General features: G+C 40.0%; 1 protein-coding gene and 1 pseudogene across 9 annotated transcripts in view; both read right to left on the bottom strand.

The window, feature by feature from the left end:
* Positions 1-24,741, bottom strand: part of NUBPL (nucleotide binding protein like) — a 245,569-nt gene that overhangs the window by 78,188 nt on the left and 142,640 nt on the right. The window lies entirely within an intron of this gene.
* Positions 17,051-17,758, bottom strand: LOC118673212 (annotated as a pseudogene).

Consider the following 24,741-nt stretch of genomic DNA (forward strand, 5'->3'; position numbering starts at 1 on the left):
TTAATTATGATGTGTCTTGGTGTGGTCCTCTTTGGATTCCTTTTGTTTGGGGTTCTCTGCGCTTCCTGGACTTGTAAGTCCATTTCTTTCACCAGGTAGGGGAAGTTTTCTGTCATTATTTCTTCAAAAAGGTTTTCAATATCTTGCCCTCTCTCTCCTTCTGGTACCCCTATAATTCTGATGTTGGTACGCTTGAAGTTGTCCCAGAGGTTCCTTACACTATCTTCATATTTTTGGAATCTCTTTTCTTTTTTCTTTTTCGGTTGGGTATTTTTTGTTTCTTTGTATTTCAAATCTTTGACTTGATTCTTGGGATCCTCTTGTCTGCTGCTGGATCTCTGTAAATTATTCTTTATTTCAGTCAGTGTATGCTTAATTTCTAGTTGGTCCTTTATCATGTCCTCCATGGTCTCACTATACTTATTGAGGGATTCATTAAATTTATCGGCGGTTTCCATAAAATTCTTGAAAAACCTTATAAACGTGGCCTTGAACTCTATATCCAGTCGTTTGCTTTCCTCCATTTCTGCCATTTGTGACCTGTTTCTTTGTCTCCGCATTTTGGCAGCTTCCCTGTGTTGATAGAGTGGCCCTGCGTGCCAGGTGTCCTGTAGGGCCCAGTAGCTCAGCCTCCCCAGTTACCTGGGGTGGACACTCTTGGTGCACTCTTGGTGCCTTGGTTGTTGTAGAATCACTGGGAGGAATTGACCTCCAGGCCAAGTGGCTGTGAGAATCAGCTGTGTCTAAAGTGGGAGAACTTCTGTGCTGAAGACACCCTTCTGGGGCAAGACTTGCTTCAGTGGGGCTTTGGTGCTCACTGAGTCTGCTCCCTGAGTGTGTCCCTTATGGATCTGAGGAATTGCAATCTGGATGGTCCCCCTCTGACCACTGGGTACAGTGTCTCCTGGATCTAAGGAGGTGCTAATTCAGCCTCTGCCTGAGGCCACACAGCAGGAGCCACGAAGAGGCTCAGCTGTGAAGCAATGCAAGCGCTGCGGGGCCTTGGGCCTTCTCTTGGAAGCTCCGGGTCTGCCTGGTTCGGCTGTAGTTAGGTACATTCACATGCAAAAGCCTCTGCCGCAGCCTGGGTGGGGCGGGGTCTCAGGGAGTCAAAGAGCAGAGAAAGCAGCTATGGCCGATTCTCCGCCCGGAGTCGCGCGTCTCGGAGTCGCGCGTCTCAGTGTCCCGGTAGTGGCTGCAAGCACCTCTGAGGGAAAGCCGCACTCAAGTTCGCCCGCTGCCCAAGAGTCCGCTCCTCCCCGTATGAGTCCTGAGTCCCCAGAGACTTCCCAGAACCGGAGTTCAGAGCAGTCGGGAGCTTGTGATTCAAAAAAAAAACAGCCGCGTCCTCAGGTGCCACCCCCTTTCCGCCGCGCGCGCGAGCCGCCGTACCTCTGCACTTCACCTCCGCAGCTCCTCTCAGTGTGCTTTTCTTTCCTTCTAGGTGTAGAATTTACACTCAGCCAGCTTTCCTGTTGTTCTGGGTGATGTCCACTCTGTCCTTTAGGGTATTTTTCAATTGTTGTGGGAGCGGCAATTTCCCGGTGTTTATCTATGCCGCCATCTTAGTTTCTCCCAAGGATCTTTTCTATTATAAAGTAAGTGTCTGGCCTGGTAACCATGGATATGTTGACTATAAATTTCCTGACTTTGTGATATTAAAGAATATTTTAACTTTCAATAATCTACCATTAAATTCTGTTTTTTTAAAACCAATAAGTATCATTCCATTAACCAGATACACAAAAAATTGTGTGGCATAATTGTTTTTTATTTTTTATTGCTAAAACGATTACAGGTGTCCCTCATTTCCCCCACTTTACCCACTTCCATCCAACCTCCGCCTCCCTCCCTCTGGCCATCACCACACTGTTATGTGTGTCTATGGCTTATGCATATAAGTTCTTTGGCTAATCTTTTTACCTTCTTTCATCTAGTCTGGAATAATTGTTTAAATCAAAGTAAACAACCTAGGAAGACTAAGAACAGATTAAAAAAATACCCATAGCTATTGAACAAATTTTTAAAACTGGCTTAGAGGATTTTATTATAAAATTTTAAAGATCTAAATCATATTGAATAGGAAACCAACTAAGAGAAACTGTAGCTCCATATGCAGTTATATTTTAAGTCTGAGCTATTATAATGCAGCTTTTGGATTTTAAATTCTGATTCAGACATTAATTACTATAATAAGAAAAAATAACACAGCACTGCAAAGAAGGAGCCTGGCCCAAATAAAGACTATGAAGCAAAGGGGGTGTCTGGCACGAGTCAAGACTATAGCTGGCACAGACAAAAATCCAGATATCTGTTCAGTAAATAGAGGAATTTTAGTCCGGAATTTGGCACATCTAAATTCCAATCATTCATATCACTAACTAGCTACATCACCATGGATCACCTCTCTGGGCCTCAGTTTTCTTATCTATAAAATTGTGTTTTAGATTAAATAATCAGCAAGGTTCCTTCAAACTACTTTAAAAGATAGTGAGACTATGATGTTTTTGTAAACTGGAAAATATTTGTGAGAGATTTCCTCACAGAAAAAAAGTGAATAAACAGCATTTTAAAAATATATTTTATTGATTTATTTTTACAGAGAGGAAGGGAGAGGGATAAAGAGTTAGAAACATTGATGAGAGAGAAACATTGATCAGCTGCCTCCTGCACACCCCCTACTGGGGATATGCCCACAACCAAGGTACATGCCCTTGACCAGAATCGAACCTGGGACGCTCTATCCACTGAGCCAATAAACAGCATTTTTATCCAAACGCCAAAATGACAAAACAAACTTTTTAAAAAGGGAGAGCATTTTATGTAAGAACAAGAAAGCTAAAAACTATTTGGTCCATTTAACAATTTATTTTATAGAATGATCATATTTCCTTTGGAAATTTAGCTGAATTTTGCAAGGAACTTACAATTAAATTTTTATATTGAACTACAATCTACTCTGACTACTATCCTAGGAATTAATGTATTATATCTTTACAAAATGTCATAATTTACAAATTAGAGGCATTCCAAAAAAGTTGTTGAGGGGATTGCCATTGAAGTAAGGAGCAGGAAGGAGAATTCAATCACAAACCCTTAAAGGTTGAGAGGTCTAATCCAACTTTCCAACTACTACAAAACTTCTTTCTATAAGCACTCATGACAGGGATATACTCTGCCAACAAAAGAAAGTTCACATCATTCTATGCCTACCAACACTCAAATACAAATTTTGTATCAATAAAAGGATGAAAGTAAATTGTCACTTAAGAGTCATTCCTAGCCCTAACCGGTTTGGCTCAGTGGATAGAGCGTCGGCCTGCGGACTGAAGGGTCCCAGGTTCGATTCCAGTCAAGGGCATGTACCTTGGTTGCGGGCACATCCCCAGGAGGGGGTGTGCAGGAGACAGCTGATCGATGTTTCTCTCATCGATGTTTCTAACTCTCTATCCCTCTCCCTTCCTCTCTGTAAAAAAAATCAATAAAATATTTTAAAAAAAGAGTCATTCCTAAATTTTTCTTTTGCTACATATGAGACTGGTTTACTTTTTACTTTATTAGTCAGACTACATAACTTTTCTGATTTGTCTTTAGTTGCTACAGGCACTGCTATTTATTAAAACTCCCCTCATTTCTTTTTGTCTTAATCCTTACCAGAGGATATGTTTATTGTTTTTTTTTTTTAGAGAGAAAAATCAATATGAAAGAGAAACATTGATCGGTTGCTTCCTGTATGCGCCGCAAACAGGGATCGAACCCACGACCTAGGTATGTGCCCTGACAGGAAATCAAACCCGCAACCTTTTGGTATATGAGAGGACACTCTAACCAACTGAACCACCCAACCAGAACCCTCCCCCTATTTTTAGTATGAATAAGCATCTACTCAATTATAAGGATTTGAGATTATAGAAATATTAGAGGCCCGGTGCATGAAATTCGTGCACGGGTAGGATCCCTAGGCCTGGCTGGTGATCGGGCCGATCTGTGGGGCAACTGGAGAGGCGATCGGGGGGCACCCACCTTGGATGGCAGCCTGGTGCTGCCCGCTCACCAGCCCCACCCCTCACCCGCCCTGCCGCTGCCGCCAGTCAGGGCCTTAGGGCTGGGGGCAGCTTCTGCATTGAGCATCTGCTCCTGGTGGTCAGTGCATCGTCATAGTGACAGTTGACCGGTCATTCATTCGACCGATCTTAATGGTCACTTAGGCTTTTATATATATAGACTAGTGGACCAGTGCACAAAATTCATGCATGGTGTGGGGGGTGTCCCTCAGCCAGGCCTGTACCCACTCCAATCTGGGACCCCTCGGACAACCCTCTCACAATCCGGGACAGCTGGCTCCTAACCACTCACCTGCCTGCCAACCTGATCGCCCCCTAACCGCTCTTCTGCCAACCTGATCGACACCTAACTGCTCCCCTGCCAGCCCAATCACCCACAACTGCCCTCCCCTGCCATGACCCACCTCCTCTGCCGGGACCAGCCTCCTCTGCACCGCAAGGAGCCGCAGGACCCCCAGGCCTCACCACGCGGAGTGGCTGCCGGGCCCTGCCTCCGCTGTGCACGTGGCTATCTTGTGGCAGCCATATTGTGGTGGCCATCTTGTGACGATGTCACGCGCGAGGGCCACCTAGGCTTTTATTAGCATAGATGTTCCTTTATAGTTGGAGTTTGGGCTCTGAATTCTTTCCTAGCCAGAACTCAAGTACCGAGGCTGCTGAACCCAGGTCTGTTCTGACCACACCAGTCTAATACCTGGTGCCATTCATGCCGCTGCCAGCATTTCCTCATCTTAAAGTAGTAAAATGGAGAATTTTAGAGCTAGAGGGGACCCTAGAGATTATCTTGCCCAATATCCTTATTTTACAGATAAAAAACCTAAAACTCAGAAATCAAGTGAGGAGATCAAAGATGGCGGTGGAGGAGGTGGAAGCTACACTCATCACCTCCCAGGTACAAACTGGAATTACAAGCAAAAAATAGAGCAACTAATCTGAATAACCAACTGAAGACTGGCTGAAGAGAAGTCTCATAATAAGGATTTAAGGATGAAGCCACATGGAGGCTGGTGGGAAGGGTGAATAGGGCTGGCCCTGTTTCCACAGGTGGCAGCTGAGATTCTGGAGGGATATCTCAGCTGTAAAGGCCCCTAAGAAGAGTGAGGTCTCAACCGCAAGCTGGATTCCCCAGCCCAGAGCACCAGAGCTGGAAGAGGCGGCCACGGGGAAGTTGGTGGGAATTCTGTCCGCCAGGGAGACAGGATAGTCTGCTGGAGACACAGGTGCCTTCTTAAAGGGCCAGCACACAAAATATCTTTCACAGTCAAATCACCATAGGCTCCAGGGGAGGGACGGGGGCTCAGAGAGAACTTGAGTCATGGGAGGAGAGACTGAGGTTTATGGTTCTGGGGAGAAAGCTGGAGGAACAGCTGCAAGGACCCCTGTGCTGAGTCCCTCTCCACACTGCAGATGCCATCTTACTTGGGTGGAGCACTCCCCTCCTCATGGCATCAGCCTGGGGGAATGCAATAGCCCCATGCTCCAGACTTCCTGTCACCCCACCCTGCAAAGCTTGCACCCTGCTGAGAAGTCAGCTGCCTAGCAGGAGTGCAGAGGTCCAAGCAGACTTAGGGGGGTGTCAGTGGCTGAGCTGTGTGGCTTTGGCAGGGGCCATTCCTCCAACTTTCCAGTGAGCCTGACTGGCCCCTCCCCCTTTGGAGATAAGTTAGCCCCAACTTCTAGGCTCCTGGTGGCCCTGTCCTTCAGAGGTCTAGGCAGAATCCAGGACAAACTGAGTTGTGTGGCTCTGGGACGAAGCATTCCCCCCACCTTTCCTCAAGCTTGACGGGCACCTCCCTCTAAAGAGAGCTTCACTAGCCCGGCTGGTGTGGCTCAGTAGCTGAGCGTCGACCTGCAAACCAGGATGTCACAATTGATTCCCAGGTTGCAGTTGATTCCTAGGTTGCAGGCTCAATCCCCAGCGTGGGGCATGCAGGAGGCAGCCAATCAATGACTGTCTCTCATCATTGATGTTTCTCTCTCTCCCCCTCTCCCTTCCTCTCTCTCCATAAATCAATAAAAAACCATATTTTAGCCGAAACCGGTTTGGCTCAGTGGATAGAGCGTCGGCCTGCGGACGGAAAGGTCCCAGGTTCGATTCCGGTCAAGGGCATGTACCTGGGTTGCGGGCATATCCCCAGTAGCAGGTGTGCAGGAGGCAGCTGATCGATGTTTCGCTCTCATCGATGTTTCTAACTCTCTATCTCTCTCCCTTCCTCTCTGTAAAAAATCAATAAAATATATCTTCAAAAAAAACCAAAAACAAAACAAAACAAAAAAACCATATTTTAAGAGAGAGAGAGAGAGAGAGAGAGAGAGAGAGAGAGAGAGAGAGATCCGCTAGCCCAATCCTCCTGAATCCTAGAGGCCCCTCCTGCTAAGATCCGCTCCTAGAAAAATCTGGGACAGATTGAGTTGTGTGGCTCTCAAACAGGGGCCATTTTCCCCTCACATGCCAGACCACTATAGAGACCTCCTTTCATACAACCAAATCTGGGTTTGTTTGAGCCTGATAAACTCTGTTGGCCTCAACCTGATGACCCTGCCAAACCACAACTGTGTGAGCACCCAGTGGGTGGAAGCTCGAATTGGTACACACCCTAGCACATTTGCTGAGTAGCTTTAGACCCAGCACTGGCACCGAGTTTGAACCTGTATTAATTGAATGAACAGCACTCGCCCCTACGTGCTGACTCACTGAGAACCTACCTATATTGTTTGGAGAAAAGAGTGATATGTAAGAAAGCAAAAGTGAAATCAGAGACACCTCTCTTAGAAGGCTCTTGTAGTAATCTAAGTAAATGATGATGGGTTGTACCAGTGGCAGAGGTGAAGAGAAGTGGACAGATTTAAGATACATTTTGAATGTGAAGTCTAGAGGACTTGATGATAGGTTGCATATAGAGAGTAAGGGAGGTCAAGAATGTGTCCTAGATTTTTGGGTCTGAGCAATTAGGTTTATGGAAATCACTGAGGGAGGAGCAGATTTAGGAAACAAAATCATCTGGAAATAATGTGAATAAAATTAAATCAGTATTTACCAAATCATTGTCATTGTTTTTCTTTTTCTTTATCCTGACTGCAAATAATTAAAAATCTCAGGAAGTAAAAATAAAATATTATTTTATGTTCTTTTTCTATAAATGCTTTTTGCTAAAATAAAAATAACATCATATAAAATAAAGTTTTACTTTTTATCTTAGATAATTCATTTTCTCATCTTTCTCCTCATGTACTATATTGACAAAGGATAAGCTGGGTAAAAACTTTTAAAGGATAGTAATAAACACTATTTTAATCCAGATTGATTACCAATCTTTCATATCAACTGACAGGTCACCACAAATACAAGCAATAAGCAAACAGCCAGGACAAAGGACAAAGGAGGCTCTGAGCTTGAGAACAGTAGCCAGTTAATCAGTATTACCAACTAATCGTGGGGGAGGATAAGAGCGCCAATTCATTTTTTTAAAGCTAATTTTTCATTCTTCCATTTCTAAGTGAGTAATAATAATTCAAGTTGTCCTTGCCTCTTCCTACAAAGTAAGAGGGAGAATATGAAAGGTTTAAGATAAAAAAGAAAAGAACCTAACCTCAACATATATTATCAATAGCAACAAAAATAATTAATATTACTTTCTAAATGACAAGATTTCTAAAGATATGTTACCTAAAATTTCATACAGAAAAGGATTATCAGATTTGTCACAAACCATTTCTGCATATAAAAATTTTTAAATGCCCTGGAAACTAATGACAATGAAAACACAACAATCCAAAACCTATGGGACACAATGAAAGCAGTCCTGAGAGGGAAGTTTATAGCTCTACTGGCCTATCTCAAAAAACAAGAAAAAATGGTAGTAAATCATCTAACTCTACAACTCAAAGAATTAGAAAGTGAGCAACAAGAAAACCCCAGAGTGAGCAGAAGGAAGGAGATAATAAAGATTAGAGCAGAAATAAATGACATAGAGACCAAAAAAACAATACAGAAAATCAATGAAACCAAGAGCTGGTTCTTTGAAAGGATAAACAAGATTGACAAACCTCTAGCCAGACTCACCAAGAAGCAAAGAGAGAGGACCCAAATAAACAAAATCAGAAACGATAGAGGAGAAATAACAACAGACCCCACAGAAATACAAATGATTGTTAAAAAATACTATGGACAGCTCTTCTCCAACAAACTAGACAACCTGGAGGAAATGGACAAATTCCTAGAAAAATACAACATTCCAAAACTCAATCAGGAAGAATCTAAAAATCTCAACAGGCCAATAACTATGGAAGAAATTGAAGCAGTCATCAAAAAGCTTCCAGCAAACAAAAGCCCAGGACCAGACGGCTTCACAGGGGAGTTTTACCAAACATTCAAGGAAGAACTAAAACCTATCCTCCTCAGACTACTACAAAAAATTCAAGAGGAAGGAACACTTCCAAGCTCATTCTATGAAGCCAGCATCACCCTAATACCAAAACCAGGTAAAGACAACACAATGAAAGAGAATTACAGGCCAATATCCCTCATGAACATAGATGCCAAAATCCTCAACAAAATCTTAGCAAATCGGATCCAGCAGTACATCAGAAAGATCATACACCATGACCAAGTAGGATTTATCCCAGGGATGCAAGGATGGTACAATATCCGCAAATCAATAAACGTGATACATCACATAAACAAATTGAAAGAAAAAAACCACATGGTCATATCAATTGATGCAGAAAAAGCATTTGACAAAATTCAACACCCATTTTTGATAAAAGCTCTCAGCAAGGTGGGAGTAGAAGGATCATACCTCAACATAATAAAAGCCATATATGACAGGCCCACAGCCAACATCATACTCAATGGACAAAAACTAACACCATTTCCCCTAAGAACAGGAACAAGACAGGCATGCCCCCTCTCACCACTCCTGTTCAACATAGTACTGGAAGTGTTAGCCATTGCAATTCGGCAAGAAGAAGAAATAAAAGGCATCCAAATTGGAAAAGAGGAAGTAAAACTGTCCTTATCTGCAGACGACATGATATTATACATACAAAACCCTAGAGACTCCATCAAAAAGCTACTGGACTTAAAACATGAATTTGGCAATGTAGCAGGATACAAAATTAACCCCAAGAAATCCGAGGCATTTCTATACACCAATAGTGAACTTTCAGAAAGAGAGATTATAAAAACAATCCCGTTTACCATCGCACCAAAAAAATTAAGCTACCTAGGAATAAACTTAACTAAAGAGGTAAAAGACCTCTACTCAGAAAACTACAGGACGTTGAAAAAAGATATAGAGGAAGACATAAACAGATGGAAGAACATACCATGTTCATGGATTGGTAGAATCAACATCATTAAAATGTCCATACTACCCAAAGCAATCTATAAATTCAACGCACTTCCCATTAAAATACCAACGGCATACTTCAGAGATCTAGAACGAACTCTCCAAAAATTCATCTGGAATAAAAAAAGACCCCGAATAGCTGCAGCAATCCTGAAAAAGACCAAAGTAGGTGGGATCTCAATACCAGATATCAAGTTGTATTACAAAGCCACTGTTCTCAAAACTGCCTGGTACTGGCACAAGAATAGGCATATAGATCAATGGAATAGAATAGAGAACCCAGAAATCGGCCCGAACCAATATGCTCAATTAATATTTGACAAAGGAGGCAAGAACATACAATGGAGCCAAGATAGTCTCTTCAATAAATGGTGTTGAGAAAATTGGACAGATATATGCAAGAAAATGAAACTAGACCACCAACTTACACCATACACAAAAATAAACTCAAAATGGATAAAGGACTTAAATGTACGACAGGAAACCATAAAAATTCTAGAAGAATCCAAAGGCAACAAAATCTCAGACATATGCCGAAGCAATTTCTTCACTGATACAGCTCCTAGGGCACTTGAAACGAAAGAGAAAATGAACAAATGGGACTACATCAAAATAAAAAGCTTCTGCACAGCAAAAGAAACCATCAACAAAACAACGAGAAAACCCACTGTGTGGGAAAACATATTTGCCAATGTCATATCTGATAAGGGCCTAATCTCCAAAATTTATAGGGAACTCATACAACTTAACAAAAGGAAGATAAATAATCCAATCAAAAAATGGGCAAAGGACCTAAATAGACACCTTTCAAAAGAGGACATTCAGAAAGCCAAGAGACATATGAAAACATGCTCAAAGTCACTAATCATCCGAGAGATGCAAATCAAAACAACAATGAGGTACCATCTCACACCTGTCAGACTGGCTATCATCAACAAATCAACAAACGACAAGTGCTGGAGAGGATGTGGAGAAAAAGGAACACTTGTGCACTGCTGGTGGGAATGCAGACTGGTGCAGCCACTATGGAAGACAGTATGGAGTTTCCTTAAAAAACTGAAAATGGAACTCCCATTTGACCCTGTGATCCCACTTCTAGGAATATATCCCAAGAAACCAGAAACACCAATCAGAAAGGATATATGCACCCCTATGTTCATAGCAGCACAATTCACCATAGCTAAGATCTGGAAACAGCCTAAGTGCCCATCAGTAGATGAATGGATCAGAAAACTGTGGTACATCTACACGATGGAATACTATGCTGCTCTAAAAAGGAAGGAACTCTTACCATTTGCAACGTCATGGATGGAACTGGAGATCATTATGCTAAGTGAAATAAGCCAGTCAATGAAGGAAAAATACCACATGATCTCACTCATTCATGGATAATAGAGACCATTATAAACTTTTGAACAATAATAGATACAGAGGCAGAGCTGCCTCAAACAGATTGTCAAACTGCAGCAGGAAGGCCGGGGAGGGTTGCGGGGCAGGAGGTAGGGGGGTAAGAGATCAACTAAAGGACTTTTATGCATGCATATAAGCATAACCAGTGGACATAAGACATTGGGGGATAGGGGAGGCTAGGGGACTGTCTAGGGCGGGGGGATAAAATGGACACATATGTAATACCCTTTGTAATACTTTAAGCAATAAAAAAAAAAAAAAATTTAAATGCTATCCCACTTTGATAATATACATTTACAAAATATTTGATTAATTGGTGAGATAAAAATTACCAAAAAAATCACTCCTGTGTAATGAAGCATTCACATATGTATTGTATCTATGTATAAATTGAACAAATGCTATTGATCTCCATTAGGTCTTACAACTATATTTATGTATGAATATAACTTATTCAGAAGTACCTGGGTTCCTGGATAAAATGTCCTTTCTTTAAATTATGCAAATATTAGTTTTGGGTTACATTTCCCAGCATCAACACTGGTCCTGTTAATTGGACTCTATTGAAGTACTAAACAGAGGGTAAAAGAAACAGTTCTGCACACTTAAAAACAAAACAAAAAAACTATAGGATAACTACAAATATAATTCAAAAAATTACAATACAGATCAAATATCTCAATAATTAGAGAGATATCTTACACCTAAGGGAACCATTGAAAGAAAAGGAGTCTGAGTTCATTTACAAATAAAATAAAATAAAATAAAATAATATTTTATTTTATTTTTAAATGCTTTTCTTGACATTTATTTTAAAAGAAACATAAATAACTGATTTGTATTTCTACGTATTTTTCTTCCTCAGAATAAGCATGAGTGTTTTAATGCAAATTAGTCACATCAAACATCTTCATAGATGATAAATTGTATTCTGAATATCAATTATTAAAAAATGCAGTCAGAATATTTCCAAACTACTTGTTTAAACACAGAATATACAAATTTCAGACAATATCCCTAATAACATTATTTATAATACAAAATAGGTCCTTTATACTCATGTATATGACATAAGACAGACTGACTCTTACTTATTAGCCTTAAATTCCTTTGCTAATCTATCTGCCTTCTCCATCTTAAAGATCACATTTTTTTTTCTCATTTCCACTTCATAACCACTGCTTCCCTCTTGGTAAAATATTCCCTATGTTTCTTCTTTCTCACTCTATCTAGATGCTAAGCCTTCCCCAAAATAAATAGTTGACAGTTTCTTTCTTCATCAACTTCTAATATATCATCCTTAACCCGGGTAAAGTGAGAAATCAGAGTTATGGCCTAGCCCGACAATAGCAAGGCACATATTTTTCATTCCTTTAACCTTTCTAATTGCTATTTCTTTGACCTCTTTCAAAAATACTCCGCTTAGTCCTACATTCAACTGTAAGAATTAGCGTTATGGAGTTGGTTAAAATGTCACCCTAATTATTTTAAATGAATAGAGATCTGCAGACCTAGAATTTCAAGGATTATCTGATCCTGAAAAAAAACTGCTCATGCTGTTTGAGGCTGATTATATATTATCAGGGTGATAATATATTAACATGAGGTATATGCTTTTAAGAAACCCAGGTATTTCCATAAAAAAAGCAGGATACTCACTCATAAGAAGTATTTAAGAATCTTAAATTGCATAGAAATTGAAACAAAAGGAGTGACAGATAGAGGATATCACCATAACCTGTACTGAAAATATTTAGAGTTAATCTGCTTAAAAGAGCCACATAAAACAACCAACTAATTACTTAGGCGACAGGCCACTTTAGAGAATGTCTAAAAATTTCACTCTTCAAATCTCCTTTTAGTAAGGTAGTAATACCTTCTGCTTTTACTTACTCAATATCTATAATAATAAAAGCGTAATTTCATGAACTGGGCCTCTAGTATTTTCATAATAGCTTATAGTTTCTAAACAAACCTTAAATTATATCAATTATACTGTTAAAAAAAATCCAAGTAGGTCTTAATCTCTGTAATAAGAAAAACTTGTTTAATAAAAAAAACCCCTACATATTCCACAGAAAAATTGCTAAAGCTAGAAGTTAAAGGTACATTGAGGAAGAGTCGTTTTTCAATCCAATTTAAAGGAATTAATTTTACACATGAATAAAACAAAATTCAAGAAAATTATTTTTAAGTTTTTCATTACTGATAATTTCTAAAAACATAAAGTTGATTATAAGTTCCCATAGAGGAGCAATATTAAAATATGAGGTTATATTCCTATACCAGGATTCAGCATTCAAATAAATCACTGATCTAACCATCAATATGTGAGACTTTACTTTGGGCAATGGGTTCATGAGCAGTGTGCAGATAATACTTTGTTGAGCTGTACACTTGGAACGGGTATAGTTTTGTGAATCAATGCCATCCCAATAAATTCAATAAAAAAAGTCATAAGTGCAAAAATAAGTAAATAAAAACCCTAAAAGTCTATACTAAAATACTATTCCAAATTATATTAAATAGGCATAAATATATCACAGATTAATTACAAAAGGCATTTCATGTACTATTAAGCTCATATATAGTAAGAAAAATGTAATAGGTGATTTAAAATTACTTACTACATTTAACATTAAGTAATTTTACTTGTTGTCTTACAATTTTGGATGTTGCTAGGGCAATAGATGGCAAGAGACTGTTTTAAAAGTCTTCCAAGTATTTTTTTTTTATAATTGATTTCAGAGAGGAAGGAGAAGGGAGATAGAAACATCAATGATGAGAGAGAATCACTGATTAGCTGCCTCCTGCACACCCCATCCTGGAGATCAAGCCTACATCCCAACCCGGGCATGTGCCATGACTGGAATCGAACTGTGACCTTCTGGTTCATAGGTGGACGTTCAACCACTGAGCCACACCGACTGGGCATAGTCTTCCAAGTATTTAGAATTTTCTTTCCATATATTTTCCTAAAAATCCAGAGGCATTCAGCCTCCTGATTAATTCTAGAGGTACTTTTTTCTCAGAAAACATTTTCAAAAGTAAGAGTGGATGTAATATACATCCCCTTTATCATCTCTTCTCTTCTCAAGTTACTCAAAGCTAAAATTATAAGGATTGCATCACACTAAATCCTGCATAGTATTTTTTTTTTAACTTTTATTATAGTATATTATTAGAATTGTCCTATTTTTTAATATTTATTTTCTTTATTGATTAAGATATTAAAATCTGTGCTTATTCCCCTTTCCCCCCACCCTCCTGCTCATACCCTTACCCACCTAGTGTCTGTGTCCATTGGTTAGGCTTATATGCATGCATACAAGTCCTTTGGTTGATCTTTCCCCCTTCCCCCGACCCTTCCCTGCCTTCCCTCTGAGGTTTGACAGACTCTGGATCTGTTTTTGTGCATCCATATATGTTGTTCCTTATATTCCACAAATGAGTGAGATCATGTGATATTTGTCTTTCTCCAACTGGTTTATTTCGCTTAGCATAATGCTCTCCAGGTCCATCCATGCTGTTGCAAATGATAAACGTTCCTTCCTTTTCACAGCACCATAGTATTCGATTGTGTAGATGTACCACAGTTTTCTAATCCACTTATCTGCTGATGGGCACTTAGGTTGTTTCCAAATCTTAGCTATGGTGAATTGTGCTGCTATGAACATACGAGTGCATATATCCTTTCTGATTGGTGTTTCTAGTTTCTTGGGAATATTCCTACTAGTAGAATATATACTTTGCATTTCTCTGATGATTAGTAATGTGGAGCACCTTTTTACATGCCTATTGGCCATCTGTATGTCCTTTTTGGAGAAGTGTGTATTCAGGTCTTCTGCCCATTTTGAAATTGGATTGTGTGTTTTTATGGTGTTGAGTTATATGAGTTCTTTATAAATTTTGGGTATTAACCCCTAATGGAATGTTTCATTGGTGAATATCTTCTCCCATTCAGTAAATTATCTTTTCATTTTATTGATGGTTTCCTTTGCTGTTGCAAAAACTTTTTAGTTTCGCCCGGCCAGTGTGGCCCAGTGGTTGAGTGTTGACCTCTGAATCAAGAGGTCACAATTCAATTTCCAGTCAGGACACATGGCCTGGTTTCAGGCTCAATCCCCCGTAGAGGGCATGCAGAAGGCAATGATTCTCTCTTATCACTGACGTTTATTTCTATCTCTTTCTCCCCTCTCCCTTCCTCTCTGAAATCAATAATAATTAAAAAATCATCAGTTAACGGAATATAAGTAACATCATAGATTACTTCATCTTTAAAACACACAAAAATCTTTTTAATTTCATGTAGTCCCATTTTTTATTTTTCTGTTTCCCTTGCCCAAGAAGATATATCAAAAAAAATTTGCTAGTAAAGTCCATCTATAACAAACCCACAGCTAAAATCATACTTAATGGGGAAAACAAAGTTTTTCCCTTAAGATCAGAAACAAGACAGGGATGTCCACTTTCACTACTCTTATGCAACATAGTACTGAAGTCCTCATCACAACAATCAGATAAGAATAAATAATAGGCATCCAAATTGGAAAGGAAGACGTAAAACTGCCATTATTTGCAGATAATATGATACTGTATATAGAAAACCTAAAGGTTCGACCACAAAACTACTAGAACTGATGAACAAATTCAGTAAAGTAGATACAAAATAAATATATGGAAATCTGTTGCATTTTTTTTATATTGATGATGAAATATTAGAAAGGGGAACTAAGAAAACAATCCCTTTACAATTGCATTAAAAAACACACACACAAAAAACCTAGGAATAAATTTAATCGACTATTCAGCAGTCGGCAAACTGCGGCTCATGAGCCACATGCGGCTCTTTGGCCCCTTGAGTGTGGCTCTTCCACAAAATACCACGTGCGGGCGCGCACGTACAGTGCGATTGAAACTTCGTGGCCCATGCACAGAAGTGGGTATTTTGTGGAAGAGCCACACTCAAGGCGCCAAAGAGCCACATGTGGCTCGCGAGCCGCAGTTTGCCGACCACTGGACTATGTAAAAGGCCTGTTCTCAGAAAACTGTAAGACACTGAAGAAAGAAACTGAAAAAGATACAAATAAATGGAAGCATATACTGTGCTCATGAATAGGAAGAATTAACATTATTAAAATGTCCATACTGCCTGGCGGTGTGACTCAGTGGTTGGGCATCAACCTATGAACCAGGAAGTCATGGCTCGATTCCCAGTCAGGGCACATGCCTGGGCTGTGGGCTTGATCCCCAGCAGGGGGCATTCAGGAGGCAGCTGATCAATGATTCTCTCATCATTGACGTTCTATCTCTCTCTTCCTCTCCCTTCCTTTCTGAAATCAATAAAAAATATATATATTTTTAAAATGTCCATACTACCCAATGCAATTTATAGATTAAATGCAATATAAAGAAATCTGACTCAGTTAGATAAAATAAATCACACAACTCTTTTCCTGTCACTTCCTCAAGGCGGTTTTCTCGACCTGGTTCAATGTAGGGAATGTTTGGCAAATGGTGTTAGGTTATCTGGAGGTTTGAGGAACATATTGTTAATTAACAAGAGCTAATTAAAGAAAAACCTAAATAAGGGAAGCTAGTCACACAAATATCTAGCAGCATGGCTGGGAAAAAGCACCTAATCCTTCACACTAACACTTCATGATGTATATTTTACCACAGCAATGAGATCCAAAAGCCTTCCTAACCATATGGGTTTATGCAGCTCCTAAGAATACTTGTTCCAGTCCTTATTTAATTAGTGATATTCTGGGAATTGCTGTGGATTAACCCTTGATTTGGTGCCTAGGGAAGGGCTTCTTATGGTCTTGGGAGCACCCTGTTATAGTGGTTGCCTCTCTAGAATTAAGCACTCTAGGTACCACTGTTCCTGCTATATCTGCTCCTTCTGAATTTTTTTTAAATCCTCACCTGAGGATATGCTTATTGATTTTAGAGAAAGAGGAAGAGGGAGAGGGAGGGGGAGGGAGAGAGAGAGAGGGAAAAGAAGAGAGAGAGGAAGAGAGGGAGACAGAGAGGAAAAGAGGGAAAGAGGGGAGAGGGAGAGAAACATTGATTGGTTGCCTTTCGTATGCACCCCAACCAGGGACCAAACTGGAAACCCAGGTATGTGCCCTGACGGGAATAGAACCTGTGATCTTTCAGTATAAGTGACGATGCTGCAGCCAACTGAGCCACACTGGCCAGGGCTGCTTCTGATTTTTTTTAACAGGCTTTGAGCAGCCTGCAACTCATGGCGTTGCCTAGACTGCCGCAGTTATTCCTTCTGTGATGGCTATTCTCTCTGCAGAAGCTGTGGGAGAATTCAGAAGTACGCTTCTTTGCTGCCACCTCCAAGGCCTGGGCCTTCCTTTTAAGTTTCTTTCTCTCCTTCCCACTGGCTCACTCAGTTGTTTCTTCAATAATGCTTTTTGCTGGGGGAAATGGGTCTTGATTGCCTGTGCTTTTGCAGCTGTCTCAGCTTGAGATTGGTTTAGCTCCTACTGTAATGTCTGCATTTCTCTCTCCTATTCTCCTTTAATAGCAAAAGGTCCCTCATTACCTGCAACTGTTGCTTCAAACTGCATTGTATCTTTTCCAGGACTCTGTTTTAAGCTTTGAAGTTTATTTCTCATATTAAGAGGCTAGTTCTTGTCTCCTTCATTCAATCTCTCCACTATTTTGGGGGGGGGGGGGGCGGGGGGTATATAAGAGAGTCTTTATTGCAGAAGCCACTATTTTTGTAAGTAGTTGTCCCAAGTTTCTCAAGTTGCTTTCTATACCCTTCAATTTTATTGGTGAGGTGTTCCAGAGAGTATTTTCAACCTGGACAAATAACTTTTCAATGACTAGCTGCCTGGTTTCATCTATTAGCAGTTTTTACTGGATTTGAGTTTCTTTTATTTGCTTGTTCAGCTTCATCACTCCCACCATCATTGCCTCTGTTGGCTTCAAACTTAACAGTCAAAAGCTAAAAGCTTTTCCTTTATTACCTGGATGAAGACAGGGTGCCTATCTCCCCACTTTTATTCAACATAGTACTAAAAGCCCTAGTCAAAGCAATTAGACAAGAAAACTAAATAAAAGGCATCCAATTCAAAAAAGGCATCCAATTCAAAAAGGAAGAAGTAAAACTGTCTGTCTGCAGTTGACATGACATTATACAAAGAAACCCTAAGACTCCACCAAAAAGGTGTTAGAACTAATAAACAAATCCAAGTAAAGTTGCAGAACATAAAATCAATATAGAAAAATCAGTTGCATATTATACATGAGCAACAAACTATTGAAAAAAATCAAGAAACATTTGATTTACAAGAAACATTTCATTTACAATAGCATTAAAAAATAAAGTACTTGCTGAAACCGGTTTGGCTCAGTGGATAGAGCATCGGCCTGGGGACTGAAAGGTAGCAGGTTCGATTCCGGTCAAGGGCATGTGCCTGGGTTGCGGGCACATCCCCAGTAGGAGATGTGCAGGAGGCAGCTGATCGATGTTTCTCTCTCATCGATGTTTCTAACTCTCTATCTCTCTCCCTTCCTCTCTGTAAAAAATCAATAAAATATATTAAAAACAAAAACAAAAACAAAACAAAAAAAATAAAGTACTTAGAAATAATTGTAATCAAGGAAGTGAAATGTCTGCAACTGAAAACTATGAATATTGATGAAAGAAACTGAAAACAATAAATAAATAGATATTCTGTATTCATGGATTAGAGGAATTAACATTGTTAAATGTCCATATTACCTAAAGCAAGATACAGATTCAAAACAATCCCTACCAAAATTCTAATTCCAATGACAACTTTCACAGAACTAGAACAAATAATTCTAAAATTTGAGTGAAACCACAGTAGACCATGAAAAGCCAAGTCAGTCTTGAGAAAAAAAGTACAAAACTGGAGATATCATGTTCCCTGATTTCAAACTATACTACAACACTATAGTGATCAAAATAGCATGTTATTGGCAGAAAAAAATAGATGCATAGATCACTGAAACAGAATAGAGAGCCTAGAAATAAACCCATACTTATATCGTTAACTTACAATAAAGAAGGCAAGAATATACAATGGAGAAAGAACAGTTTATTCAATAAATGGCATAAGGAAAACAGAAGAGCTACAGGCAAAAGAATGAAATTGGACCACTATCTTACACCATACACAAAAATTAACTCAAAACAAATTAAGGACATGAATATAAAACCTGAAACCATAAAACACTTAGAGAAAAACATAGGCAGTAAGCTCCTTGACATCAATATCAATGATGTATTTTTGGATCTGACTCCAAAAGGAAGGACAACATAGAGGACTGTCATGGCAATGAGGTATTAGCTATTACATTTGGAGCAGTGTTCAGACTAAGGAACTTTGTGGTATTCATTTTTATAACGGAGGGTATTTAGCATGGAAGAGGGTGTAGAAATTGAAGATTTGTGTTTGGTTCCATGGACTCTATCTGACACAAAGGGTTCTCTTTGGCCCTGAAATAATGGAATAAGGATGAGACAAGATGGTGGTGGAATAGGCAGATGTGTCCCAAGGCTTGTCCCAGAGTAAATAGAATGAGCAGCTGAAACGAATAATATCTACCCCGAATTGGCGAAGCAGACTCAGCTGGTGAGACAGTTTGCAGCCGGGAAGGGCAGAGTTCCCCTGGAAAGGTAAAAACCAGGGTTCTAGGCAGGAAAGTTTGCCAGATCTCTGAGCCCAGAGGGTCAGAGGAAAACCACGCGGCACCCAGCCGCGTCCCTTGGGACAGGGACAGCCTAGGATGGGGGAAAGGAGATCCGCAGAACAGTTGGCGACGGGGAATTTGAGATCTGGATGCCATAATTACGAAAGACTGAGCCCAGAGGGGGAAGCCTGAAGCCCTGGCCAGACCATGCAGTGCCGAGAGAGAACTACATAACCAAACAACTGGAGAAGAGAGATCGTGGGGAGACAAAGAAACAGCCCACATATGAAAGAAAAACAGCCATCTCCAGAAAAGGAAGTAAAGGAGATGGAGGCAATGGAGACAAGCAACCTGTCAGAGAAAAAATTCAGAGAAATGGTCATAAGGTGGATGAAAAGAATGGAAGACAAATTCAACAATAGGTGTAAGAACCAAGAGGAAATGAAGTAGAACCAAGAAGAAATGAAAAATGACATCACTGCTATAAAGAACTCAATAGAAAGAATCAACAGTAGACTATAAGAAGCAGACAACCACATCAGTGAGCTAGAAGACAAGGTAGGAAAAAATACCCAAGCAGAGCAGCTTCTAGAAAAAAAAATTAAAAAGCAGGAGGAGAGCCTAAGAGAACTTTGGGACAACGCTAAACGAAACAACATCTGAATAATAGGGGTGCCAGAAAGAGAGGAAACTGAGCAAGGAATAGAAAACCTGTTTGAAAAAATGACAGAAAACTTCCCTGATATAGGGAAGAAAAAACTCACACAAATCTAAGAAGCTCACAGAGTCCCAAACAAAATGAACCCCAAAAGACTGACGCCACGGCACATTATAATTAAATTGGCAAACACCAAGGACAAAGCAAGAATCTTAAAAGCGGCCAGAGAGAGACAGAAAGTTACTTACAAAGGATCCCCCATCAGACTAGCGACGGATTTCTCAACAGAAACACATCAGGCAAGAAGGGAATGGAATGAAATATACAAAGTCATGCGAAGAAAGGTTCTGAATCCAAGAATACTGTACCAGCAAGGCTATCAATCAAAATTGAGGGTGAAATCAAGAGCTTCACAGACAAAAAAGGACTACGGGAGTTTATTACCACCAAACCAGCAATGCAAGAAATGCTAAAGGGTCTGCTGTAAAAAGAAAAAAATAGGAAACAAAGAAGGAACACAGGAGTAAAGAATAAAAATGGCGACAAACAAGGATCTTTCAATAATAACTTTAAATGTAAATGGATTAAATGCCCCAGTCAAAAGGCATAGGGTAAATGAGTGGATAAGAAAACATGACCCATATATCTGCTGTCTACAGGAAACCCATCTCAGAAAAAAAGACACTCACAGACTGATGGTGAAGGGATGGAAAAAGGTTTTTCAGGCGAATGGAAATGAAAAAAAAGCTGGGGTAGCAATACTTATATCTGACAAATTAGATCTCAAAGTGAAGGACATAAAAAGAGATAAGGAAGGCCACTTCATAATACTAAAGGGAGCAATCCAACAAGAAGAAATAACTCTGGTAAACATATACGTACCCAATATAGGAGCACCCAAATACATAAGAAAACTTCTGGAGGAGATCAAGGGAGAGACAGAAATACAATCATAGTAGGGGACTTTAACACCCCACTATCACCATTGGACAAATCCTCTAGACAAAAATGAGCAAAGAAACATCAATCCTAAATGACTCACTAGACCAGATGGAATTAATTTACATCTTCAGAACATTTCACCCCAAAGCCACAGAATATACATTCTTCTCAAGTGCACATGGGTCATATTCAAAGATAGACCATATATAGGGTCACAGACAAAGTCTCTTCAAATTCAAGAAGATAGAAATCATATCAAGCATCTTCTCCGATCACATTGGCATAAAACTGGAAATCAACTACAATAAAAACAATCCAAAAAAATCAAACACATGGAGACTAAATAGCATGCTATTAAACAATGACTGGGTTACCAGAGAGATCAAACAAGAAATAAAAAACATCATAGCAACAAACGACAATGAAAACACAACAATCCAAAACCTATGGGTTACAGCGAAAGCAGTCTCGAGAGGGAAGTTCATAGCTCTACAGGCCTACCTCAAAAAACAAGAAAAAAAATGGTAATAAATTATCTAACCCTACAACTCAAAGAGTTAGAAAGAGAGCAACAATAAAAGCCCACTGTAAGCAGAAAGAAGAAAATAATAAAGATCAGAGTGGAAATAAACGACATACAGACAAAAACAAACAAACAATACAAAAGATCAACAAAACCAAGAGCTGGTTCCTGAAAGGATAAACAAGATTGATGAACCTCTAGCCAGGCTCACTAAGAAACAAGGAGAGAGGACCCAAATAAACAAAATCAGAAATGAAAGAGGAGAAATAACAACAGACCCCACAGAAATACAAAGGATTGTTAAAAAATACTATGCACACTACTCCAACAAACTAGACAACCTGGAGGAAATGGACATATTCCTAGAAAAATACAACCTTCCAAAACTTAATCAGGAAAAATCTAAAAATCTCAATAGGCCAATACCTATGGAAGAAATTGAAGCAGTAATCAAAAAGCTTCCAGCAAACAAAAGCCCAGGGCCAGATGTCTTCACAGGGGAGTTTTACCAAACATTCAAGGAAGAACTAAAAACTATCCTCCTCAGACTATTCCAAAAAATTCAAGAGGAAGGAACACTTCCAAGCTCATTCTATGAAGCCAGCATCACCCTAATAGCAAAACCAGATAAAGACAACACAATGAAAGAGAATTACAGGCCAATATCCCTCATGAACATAGATGCCAAAATCCTAGCAAATCGGACTGAGCAGTACATCAGATAGATCATACACCATGACCAAGCAGGTTTTATCCCAGGGATACAAGGGTGGTACAATATCTGCAAATCGAGGAAACCAAGATGGCGGCATAGGTAAACACCAGAGTTTGCTGCCTCGAATAACCACTTCAAAAATACAACTAAAAGATGGAATGGACATCATCCAGAACCACAGGAAGGCTGGCTGAGTGGAAATTCTACAACTAGAAGGAAAGAGAAAAGCATACCGAGACTCAGAGGAGGCGCAGTGCAGAAGTAAAATAATAAGGTGGGGAGGTGCATGCGGAGCGGGCTGGCAGCTGAGGACGTGGTTGTCGTTTTCAATCGGGAGGGAGTCTCAGGCTCTGAGCTCCAGTTCCGGGTGAGTCCCTAGAGACCCAGACTCATACCAGAGAAGTAGGACTGTCTGGCATCGGTTGGAACTCGAGGGCAGTTTTCTCTCCGAGGGGCTTGCAGCAATTACCGGGACACTGAGAAGCAGAGCCTCTGAGGGCTGGACTGAAAGCAGCCATAAGTGCTAGCCCCGCCCTGTTGATCTCTGGGACCCACCCCGCCCAAGCCCTGCAGGGAGGCTTTTCCTAGATAGCCTCAGGCAAAGGCTAGATTAGCACCTCCCTAGAGATCCAGGAGCCAGGAAACCCAGAGGTTGGAGTGGGACCATCCAGTTTGCAGCTCCATGGAACCATAAAGGACACACTCAGGGGGCAGACTCAGTGAGCACCAAAGCCCCATTGAAGCTAGTCTAGTTCCAAAGGGGTGTCTCCAGCACAGAAGTTCTCCCACTGCAGACACAGCTGATTCTCACAGCCAATTGGCCTGGAGGTCAATTCCTCCCAATGATAACTACAACAATCAAGGCTTAACTACAACAAGACTGTGCACAAAGACCACAAGGGGGGGGGGGAGGAGAGTGTCCTCCTCGGGTAATTGGGGAGGCTGAACCACTGGGCCCTAGAGGACACTCAGCACAGAAAACCACTTTATCAACACATGGAAGCATAAAAAATGCGGAGACAAAGAAAAAGGACACAAATGACAGAAATGGAGGAAAGCAAACTACTGGATATAGAGTTCAAAACCACACTTTTAAGGTTTTTCAAGAATTTTCTAGAAACTGCTGATAAACTTAATGAGATCTATAAGAAATCTAATGAGACCCTCGAGGTTGTGATAAAGGACCAACTAGAAATTAAGCATACACTGACTGAAATAAAGAATATTATACAGACTCCCAACAGCAGAACAGAGGATCGCAAGAATCAAGTCAACGATTTGAAATACCAAGAAGCAAAAAACACCCAACCGGAAAAGCAAAATGAAAAAAAAATCCAAAAATACGAAGATAGTGTAAGGAGCCTCTGGGACAGCTTCAAGCATACCAACATCCGAATTATAGGGGTGCCAAAAGAAGAGAGAGAGCAAGATATTGAAAGCCTATTTGAAGAAATAATGACAGAAAACTTCCCCTACCTGGTGAAAAAATTAGACTTACAAGTCCAGGAAGCGCAGAGAACCCCAAACAAAAGGAATCCAAAGAGGACCACACCAAGACACATCATAATTAAAATGCCAAGAGCAAAAGACAAAGAGAGAATCTTAAAAGCAGCAAGAGAAAGAAACTCAGTTACCTACAAGGGAGCACCCATATGACTGTCAGCTGATTTTTCAACAAAAACTTTGCAGGCCAGAAGGGAGTGGCAAGAAATATTCAAAGTGATGAATGCCAAGAACCTACAACCAAGATTACTTTATCCAGCCAAGCTATCATTCAGAATTGAAGGTCAGATAAAGAGCTTCACAGATAAGGAAAAGCTAAAGGAGTTCATCACCACCAAACCAGTATTATATGAAATGCTGAAAGGTATCCTTTAAGAAGAGGAAGAAGAAGAAAAAGGTAAAGATACAAATTATGAACAACAAACATGCATCTATCAACAAGTGAATCTAAGAATCAAGTGAATAAATAATCTGGTGATCATAATAGAATCAGGGACATAGAAAGGGAAAGGACTGACTATTCTTGGGGGGGAAAGGGGTGTGGGAGATGCGGGAAGAGACTGGACAAAAATCGTGCACCTATGGATGAGGACAGTGGGTGGGGAGTGAGGGCGGAGGGTGGGGCGGGAACTGGGAGGAGGGGAGTTATGGGGGGGAAAAAGAGGAACAAATGTAATAATCTGAACTATAAAGATTTAATTAAAAAAAAAAGTTTCCTATGATTTACCATTTTCTGTGTTGTTGTTTTTACATACCTGTTACTATCACAAGGGGGCAGTATTCACATCAACCACAGCTGAATATAAAAAGACCGATCAGCATCCAGATTAAGTTCCCATGGTGCAGATTTTTTTTTTGCAGTAGTTGATGATTTTACAGTACATGATTTT

This window comes from Myotis myotis, unplaced genomic scaffold (genome assembly GCF_014108235.1).
Source record: "Myotis myotis isolate mMyoMyo1 unplaced genomic scaffold, mMyoMyo1.p scaffold_m19_p_1, whole genome shotgun sequence".
NCBI lineage: Eukaryota > Metazoa > Chordata > Mammalia > Chiroptera > Vespertilionidae > Myotis > Myotis myotis.